This window comes from Marmota flaviventris, chromosome 6 (assembly GCF_047511675.1).
Source record: "Marmota flaviventris isolate mMarFla1 chromosome 6, mMarFla1.hap1, whole genome shotgun sequence".
NCBI classification, from domain to species: Eukaryota; Metazoa; Chordata; class Mammalia; order Rodentia; family Sciuridae; genus Marmota; species Marmota flaviventris.
The window spans coordinates 97,295,646-97,305,375 of record NC_092503.1 but is presented as its reverse complement, the minus strand read 5'-3'; the positions used below and the strand labels follow the sequence as shown (position 1 = coordinate 97,305,375).

Sequence of the window (9,730 nt, the reverse complement as noted above, 5' to 3'; positions counted from 1 at the left end):
ATCCCCCTGCCTCACCCTGCCAAGCCGCTGGGATTATAGGTGTGCATCACTGTGCCTGGCAAATAGAAAACATTTTGACACGTTGTACACAAATGGAGCACAGCTTATCCTTCCTCTGGCTGAACCAGTTGTGTAATCATACATGTATATAGGGTAATAATGTCTGTCTCATTCCACTATCTTTCCCGCCCCCACACTCCTTTCCCTTTCCTCACTCCCCTCTGCCCAATCCAAAGTTCCTTCATTCTTCCCTACACCCCACCTCCCATTATGGTTCAGCATCCTTTTATCAGAGAAAACATCTGGCCTTTGGATTTTTGGGATTCCTTTGTTTCCACTTAGCATAATATTCTCCAGCTCCATCCATTTACCTGCAAATGCCATAATTCCATACTTCTTTAAGACTGAGTAATATTCCATTGTGTATATTTAGTACATTTTCTTTATCCATTCATCTGTTGAAGGGCATCTAGGCTGGTTCAATAGTTTAGCTATTGTGAATTGAGCTGCTATAAATATTGATGTGGCTGTGTCCCTGTAGTATGCTGATTTTTAAGTTTTTAGGGTATAAACCTAGGAGTGGGATGCCTGGGTCAAATGGTGGTTCCATTCCAAGTTTTCTGAGGAATCTCCATACTGCTGTCCATAGTGGTTGCACCAATTTGCATTCCTACCAGCAATATAGGAGTGTACCTTTTTCTCCACATCCTTGCCAACACTTATTATTGCTTGTACTGTTTGTTTGTTTGTGGTACTGGGGATTGAACCCAGGGCCTTGTGCATGTGAGGCAAGCACTCTACCAACTGAGCTATATCCCCAGCCCTGTATTCTTGATAATTGCCATTCTGACTGGAGTTAGATGAAGTCTTAGAGTAATTTTGATTTGCATTTCTGTAATTGTTAGAGATGTTGAACATTTTTTCACCTTTTTGTTGATGGATTCTGTGCAGTGTCTGTTCAGTTCCTTAGCCCAATTATTGATTGGGTTATTCATTTTTCTTGGTATTAATTTTTTTGAGTTCTTTATATATCCTACAGATGAGTGCTCTAACAGAGGTAAACATGGTAAAGATTTTCTCCCAGATGTGTATTTCTTAAATAATTAACATGCCTACAGGAAGAGCTGAGCAGGGACCTGACGCAAAGTTTAAGGTAATAAAGGAGATAGCTGCAAAATGAAGACAGAGATGCAGAGATTTATTCTGCTTTTAGCTACTTGTAGGGCATCTGTAAGCCTAGTAAAGAGTACTTTTAGCAAAGGCAGCCCCTCTATATCCCTGTTATACTCTCTTCCCCCTCCTACTCCCAGATATATGTAAATATAAGTATATAAATCAATTTATATATTTATGTAACAAAAATATATAACATGTATTTTATTATAAATATACTAAAATATATTTATATTTATATTCTTGAGGAAGAAACCCTTGAAAATTTTACTATTTAGACTATAAGTCTAAATACTGCATACACATATGAATGCATACACATATGAATGCAGTTGCCCAGGCTAGACATCGGTAGAAACCTAATAGAAACCACTGTGTTGGTATAGACAGTAATAGTCTACGAGTCTTGGATAGACTATCAGAATTGAATAGACCACATTGTAAAAAAAAAAAAATCTAATATTTTTTAGTCACGCATAGGAATACTGTTCCTATTTACTTATTTATTTTTCTAAAGATCAAACAAGGGCCATGAGCATGCTGGGCAAGTGCTTTGCCACTGAATTATACTCCCAGTACATATAGATACCTTTTTGTGTGTGTGTGGTACTGGGATGGAACCTCAGGCCTTATGCATGTCAGACAAGCACTACTACCTCTGAGTTACTTCCCTAACCCTTTTTAATTCATTTTGAGACAAGGTATCTCTAAGTTTCCCAGGCTAGCCTTAAATTTGAATCCTCCTGCCTCAGCCTCTCTAGCAACTGGGATTATAGGCATGCACCACCTCACCCAGGACTATGACCAATAATTTACAAAGAATGGATCTGTTCCAGTTTTTAAAAATTGCTTAACCCTGGATATTAGGGTTCTCATCTGTAATAAGGAGTGATATAACTTACAGGATCATTTATCCATTAATTTTTTTATTGTGCCAATATTATGCTAAGCAATGGGTATTCCTCTTTTGTTTTTTCCCTCTTTTTTGGTACTGGGGATTGCTTTAGCACTGTGCTATATCCTCAGCCCTTTTTATTTTTTACTTTGAAATGGTGTCTCATTAAGTTGCCCAGGCTAGGCTTGAACTTCCAATCATCCTGCATCAGCCTCCCAAGTTGCTGGAATTATAGGCATGCACCACCAAGCCCAGCAAGCAATGGATATTCCTTGATGAATAAAAGAGGAAGGTGGTTTTTGTTCTTTTGGAGTTTATAATCTTGTAAGCGAGAACAAAACAAAAAAGCACATAAACACATGCACACATAAATAAGTAATTACATACTCTTAGATATAATATGAAATAAAATAATTTGTGTGATAGGAATGGGGGCCCTAATTTAAAATTGGATTCCAGAGAAGGACTGTATGACAGAATGACATTTGATCTGTTATCTGAAGGATAAATAAGTTAGCTAGGTAAAGAATAGGCAGCAAAAGATTTTAAGTATAGAACACAGCTAGTACAATGGTCTGGTGCAGGAAACCATTCAGTGGATTTTAGGAGTTGAAGGGGACCTAATATGCAGGAATGAGTTGAAAAAGAGTATAAAATGAAATAGTGACAGAGGCAAGGCCAGATCATAAAGACCTTGTGAGTAATATTAAACAATTTGTATTATATCTCAAGAATCTTGAGGAGCCTTTTTGGTGAAAGGATAAGGAGATCCTCTTGACAATTCTAAAAGATTTATCCAGATGCTCTCCAGGAAAAGCATAGAGTAGAGGAAAGCAGGTGAGAGATGATGGGTGAAAAGAAAGTGACCACAACACTCGGAGCGACCAAGAGATCTTTATTGCAGTAGTGCAACAGAGGAGAAAAAGAGAGAAAGTGGGCAGGAGAGAGAGAGAGAGAGAGAGAGAGAGAAGCGAGAGAAGAAAGAGAGAGCAAGAGCAAGGGAGCAAGAGCAAGAGAGACAGAGAGAGCAAGAGCAAGAGAAAGGGGTCTGGCAGGAGGGAGTTTTTATAGCCCAAATCTAATGAGGTCTCTGGGTCTGCAAGCTGCCTTGTTGGCACAAGGGGGATTAAGTGTTCAGCCTTGAGAGAGGGGTTGAGTGTTCAGACTTGATGCAAACAGGTGATAAAGGACCAGACAGAGGGGGGTTTGAGTGCGTATGTTATCCTGAAGCTAACATTCGTTCAGCCTACCCTGCAGACAACTTAGTTCAGCCTGTCCTGCACCTAACAATGGGGGGTTAAACTGAAGAAGTCAGAGGAGTGAAGCAGAAAAGTGGATACATTTGATTTTAGCTATGTAGGTAGAATCTACAGGACTTGCCTATGATACAAGAACAAGATAAAATATCAAGAATTATTTACAGGTTTCTTGAATGAGCACCTTGCTGATAGTGGTCACTAAGCATCCTGGTCAATTTTCTGTTGCTATACCAGGACTATGACCAATAATTTACAAAGAGTGGAGGTTTATTTATCTCATGGTCGTAGAGGCTGGGAAATGCCAGAACATAGTGCTATCATCTGTTCAACACCTACTGAGGACCTTATTGCTGCATCATAACATGGAAAAAGGCTTCACATGGTATTTTTTTTTTTTTAGAGAGAGAGAGAATTTTTTTTAACATTTATTTTTTAGTTTTTGGCAGACACAACATCTTCGTTTGTATGTGGTGCTGAGGATCGAACCCGGGCCGCACGCATGCCAGGCAAGCGCGCTACCGCTTGAGCCACATCCCCAGCCCCCATCACATGGTATTTTATTAGCTTTTCTGTCACTGTGACCAAGATACCTAACAAGAACAAATTAGAGAAGGGAAGATTTATTTGGGGTTAAGTAAGGTTATTAGGTTTACTTGGGCCCCCTGGAATCATACCTGCAGTGGCCTCTGAATGCCTGTGTGGCTTAGCATGGTTAAGAAACTTCCTAGGGCCCCCCTTTCAAAGCAGGGTACCCCTATGATCTCTTCTCAAAGGAATTTTTCCTTCAGCATCCTTGAGCCTGCCACGGGTGTTGCATGGCAATTCCTGATAATCTCACATCTTTCCTGTTGTCTCTGTATAAAGTACTTAGCATCTCTTTGGGGGCCATAATTTCTTCAAAAAGCACACTTCCTTGCTCCAGGTTTACATGTATTTTCTGGTGAAGCTGCAAGTTTTAAAAATCCTTAGCTCTGTTTTCTACTCCCAATGCTTAAAGCAAAAATAGCTAAAACTTGCCAGCATGGGCCACTGATTGAATGCTGTGCTGCCTTGAAATTTCTTCCACCAGCTTAATTAGTTCATCATTTTTAAATTCAGCTCACATAAAGTCTCAGAACATGAGCAAAATATAGACAAGTTCTTGACCAGAGTATAACATGAGTGATCTCTAGTCTAATTCCCAACAGAATCCTCATTTCCCTCTGAAACCTCATGAGCACAGTCCACATTCTTATTGCCATTCTGGTCTTCTGAGCTCCTACCAGAATCACTCATAAAGCTCTTCTTATAACATTTTAAAGCTGTTCTGGCTTTCATCTCTAAATTTTTTGAAATTCCTGCTACACATTGGCTCCAAAGGCTTCGGAACTACATGATCAGGTTAATCACAGCCAGTGACTCCACTTCTTGTTACCAATTTCTATTTTAGTTAGCTTTTGCATTGTTATGACCAAAATACCCAAAAAGAACAACTTAGAGGATAGAAGGCTTATTTGGGGCTCGTGATTTCAGAGGTCTCAGTCCATAGATGGCTCACTCCATTGCTCTGGGCCCAAGGTGAAGTCACACCATGGGGAAGGGCCCAATGGAGGAGAGCTGTTCAGCTAATGGTAGGGTCAGGAAGCAGAGAGAGATGGGGAAGATATATTTTTTTCAGGTTAAGCAACTTCCTAGTGATGCCCCCAGTGATCTACCTCCTTTAGCCATGCCAGTTACCACCCAGTCCATTCAAATTAGAATGGCATGATTAGATTCAAGCTCTCATAATCCAATCAATTTGCCAATAAATATTCCTGCATTAACAGCCGCTTTGGGAGATATGTCATATTCAAACCATAACACATGATGAGAAATAACATGCATTTCAGAGAGATCTCATTTTTATAGCAAAGTCACCCCACCATACACCATTAATCTATCTATTAATGGATTTGTCTACTCATGAGGACAGAGTCCTCATGAGCCAGTCACCTCCCAAAGGTTCCCCCTCTCAATACTGCTGCACTGGGGGCTATGATTCCAACATATGAAATCTGGGGGACACATTCAAACCATAACATTTAGGAACTGGTTATAACTCCTACTAATGTGAGCCAAAGAATTGTCTGTCCATTCTAGATTACCTTTTATTTTAACCTAGATTGTTCTTGTCTCACATGGACCAGTCAGTTGCATTTGTTTGTTTGTTTGTTTTGTTTTATTACTGGGGATAGAACCCAGAGGTGCTGAGCAAAGTCTCCAGTCCTCTTTTTAAATTTTTGAGACAGGATCTCACTAAGTTGCTGAGTCTGGCCTTGAACTTGCAATCCTCCTGTCTCAGCCTACCAAGTCACTGGGATTACAGATATATAACACCATGCCTGCCTCACATGGGCCAGTATGTACCAGCATATATATTTCTAGTTTTAGATTTCTTATTAATAAAGGAATTTTTAGAAAATTAATATCTTTTCCCCCTTTACTGCCCAAGTCTTTCTTATATAGTGTATATATTTTCTTGTTGAAAAGTTATAGTGTTCTGAAAGTCCTCTCTAATTGAAAACCTGGTCAATTTGGTCAACTCTATGACTTTTAAAAACTTCACCAATGATATAGAAGATCACATCTGTGTGATGTTCTTCCTTGTACATTTTTTGGAACATTTGTTTAGCTAGCACTTCAATGATCTGGTAGTTAATACCTTTTCAAGAGCTTATCCCAATCAGTATTCTGTTATTCATTCCTTAGCTTCAATTCCCAGTGCTTTCACAAAATAAGGAGACTATATGATTAACCCTATTTTTAGATACAAATAAAGTAGAAAAAAATCAAATGTCCTAAAAGTAGATTAGGTAACAATCTCTCTTGATCAATCTCTTGATTAGGTCCAATTCTCTTAATGGCCAATTATGAATTCAGACTCATCCAATTGTATATTCCCTAGTGTTTCAGTTAACTTTTGTATTGCTGTGACTAAGATACCCAACAAGAACAACTTAGAGTGGGAAAAATTTATTTAGGGCATACAGTTTCAGGGGTCTATAGATGGCTGACTCTATTGCTCTGGGTCCAAGGCAAGGCAATACATCATGTCAGAAGGGCTCCACAGAGGAAAGGTGCTCAGCCCATGGCAGAGTCAGTAAAACAGAGAAAGAGAGGAAAGGATGAAGGGAAGATGCCCCAAGGAAGCCCAAGGAAGATGTACCCTCCAGGGTACACTGTCAATGACTCACCTCCTCTAGCCAAACCCCACCTGCCTACAGTTACCACCCTGTCCATTCAAACTAGGATGAACTAACCAGATTACAGTTTTCATATTCTAATCATTTCATCTCTGAATATTCTTGCAATAACGGGAGCTTTTGGGAGACACCTCATATCCAAACCATAATATCTGGATTTGTATTAAGTCACACACAATGTTGGAGAAAGTTCTACTTATGCTAATAACCAAATACTTGATGTCCACAACAATTTTTTTTCCAGTTTCAAGTATAGTCCTTTCTACATTCATCTGTGATTGGAGTTTCATATCAAAGTTATTTTTAAAATTGAGTTGCCATCATCCTGAAAGACAAAAAGAAAAAACTACAAAAAACAAAAAACAAACAGATTGGGGTTGGGGATAGTTGGAATGAGAAGGAATTGATTAAAAAATGAGACACATGTGATAATGATACTCTTACACTTTGTGGGTTGCAAAATTGGTCTTACACTCAAGTATATGCTTTTGGGCTCTTACTGTGTTTTTGGGCTTTGGATTCAGAATGCCTGGATTTGAATTCCAGCTCTACCACTTGCTAGCTGTATTATCATACTTAAATCTTTCTCTGTTCCAGTTTCATAATTGTAGTATTTCTTAGGGTTGTTACTGGAATTTAATGAGCTAACAAAGCATTTGAAAGAATGCCAGTCCTCAAAATATGTTAGTAGGGGTATTTGAAATCTACTGGTGATATAGCAATGGAAAGTAAAGAAATATCTCCAGATTGGCACATCTTTAGGTGGTGAAGTGCCAATAATATCTTTTTTCCTCCTCTGGTTGCTTTGATGAATTTTCCTTCATCTTTGATGTTCTGTAGTATCTAGGTATGGATTAGTTTTATTTTACCTACAGAATTTGGTGTGCTACTTCAATTGTATCTTTTTTCAATTCTAGAAAATGCTCTACCATTGTTTCTTCAATATTGGCTCCAACATTCTATTTTCTTTATCTGAAGCTCCAATTAAGAGAGGTTGATCCTAAATCATTTTCTATTTTTCTAAGTTTATTATGTGTAATAACTTATCCTTTGGTTTGCTAATTTTCTCACCATAATTTCTATTCTATGATTTGTTCTGGGGAGTGGAATCGGTGGTAGATTTTCCTAGCATGCACGAGGTCCTGGGTTCAATCCTCAGTACTGTAGAAGGAAGAATATTAAAGTATCCTTTGGGTTTATAATTTAAGTGAATACTTTTTAAAAATTCCAGATGTTCCTTATTTCATTAGAATCTCTATTCTCTTCTCCTGTAGTGAAGTAACTTTTTTTCATTATGCTTTTTTTCCCTATATTTTTTATTGGTGTATTTTTATACACCAGACATGCAAAGAATAGAACAATATAATTTGACCAATGTCATTTCCCAGTATTTTCCCTTCCTCTCCTCTCCTCCCTTCCCCTGGTTGCTTTCATCTACTCTACTGATCTCCCCCTCAATTTTCATGATACCCACCACTTTTCTTTTACTCTTTCCTCTCTAGCTTCCATATATGAGAGAAAACATATGACCTTTGATTTTCTTAGTTTCGCTTATTTTGCTTCTTACAGTGTTATCCATTTTCCTGAAAATGATATAATTTCATTTTTATTTTTGAATAAAATGCCATTATGTTTATGTACCATCTTTTTGTTATCTATTAATGGACTCCTAGGTTGGATCCACAGTTTGGTTATTGTGAATTGTATTGCTGCAAACGTGGGTATGCATGTATCACTATAGTATTCAGACTTAAGTTCTTCAGGATAAATACCAAGGAGTATTATAACTGGGTCATAGATTGGTTCCATTCCTAGTCTTTTGAGGAACCACCATATTAATTTCCATAGTAGTTTTAATAATTTACAACCCCACCAACAGTGTAAAAGTGTTCCTTCTTCTCCACATCCTCTTCAACATTTAATATCATTTGTGTTTTTTCTTTATTTTTTAAAAAATGTTTTAGTTGTAGATGGAAACAATACCTTAATTTTATTTATTTTTTGATACTGTGCTGAGGATCGACCCAGTGCGTGCATGCTAGGCAAGCGCTCTACCACTGAGCCACAACCTTAGCTCTTTTGTGTTTTTGATGGCTGCCTTTCTAACTGAAGTGAGATGAAATCTCAGTGTAGTTTGATTTGCATTTCCCCAACTGCTAACAGTATCGAACATTTTTTCATATATTTGTTTGGCCATTTGTATTTCTTCTTTTGAGAAACATCTGTTTCGTTCATTTGCCCATTTATTAATTGGATTATTTGTTTTTTTCATTGCTTTAATTATTTTAGTGCCACATACTTATTTTGAGATTACTTCATTATTTGTAATGCTCTTTATTATTGCATCTGATGACTCTCCCTCATCATGCCTCCTTGAAGGTTTATAATTTAGGAATGTGAACTCATCTTTACTGGGACTACGTTTCTCATGGGATTTCCAAACACAAAAGTTTGGTATCTGCTCTTGATATTTTACCTAAGCCAGTCTTTTCAGAATGTTTATGGATCTGGGACCAGAATTGATGTTAAATTCTCCACTTGGAATTTGTATACCACATGACTAGTATAAATTCAGAAACAATACCTACCTATGGTATAGGTTTGGGGGTTTTATTCCTCCCAGAAACGTTTCCCCATTCAGAACCTTAGGGAAAGGCAAGCTTCCTTCTTGCTTCTGTGTACCCCAGATGGAATTTTTCTAACTCCTTTTCCCCAGATTCAGTGGCTCTTTCAGAGCTTCATCTTTACATCAGTGCCTCCCCTCCAGCTTTCTCTTTCCTCTAGGTCAGGACATCTTTTCAGGCGTTCAGGGGGAACAAGAGCTGGTCTAAGTCTCAGGCACTGCATATTCTTGGCAGTTGAGGCCCCTGGGGATTCTCCTCTTTCCTTTAAGTTGTATATTCTTTTTGTTATTATTATAGTTTATCTTATACATTTATCTAAGTTCACCAAAGGTATGTATATATAGAAGGAGGGTTGATAGCAACTCAGCCTTGTCACAGAAACAGGAGGTCTTGATTTATTTTTTTATATCAAATTAATTCTAATCTGAGTCATAATTTGCCCGAGTTATAAGATTAACAATATGAATCTTTAAATTAGAGATTTCCTTCTTCTTTTCATAGTTGAACAAGAGTTGTGAGAGTTACAACAGTTTGAAATCTTGGGGATAGAGCTCTGGT

The 9,730-nt window shown here is 37.9% G+C and overlaps 1 non-coding gene across 1 annotated transcript; it reads right to left on the bottom strand.

Moving 5' to 3' along the window:
• Positions 1-746: 746 nt before the first annotated feature.
• Trnav-cac (transfer RNA valine (anticodon CAC)) lies at positions 747-820 on the bottom strand. The gene has a single exon. It is a non-coding gene; the product is annotated as a tRNA-Val (tRNA).
• Between the last annotated feature and the right edge of the window lie 8,910 nt (positions 821-9,730).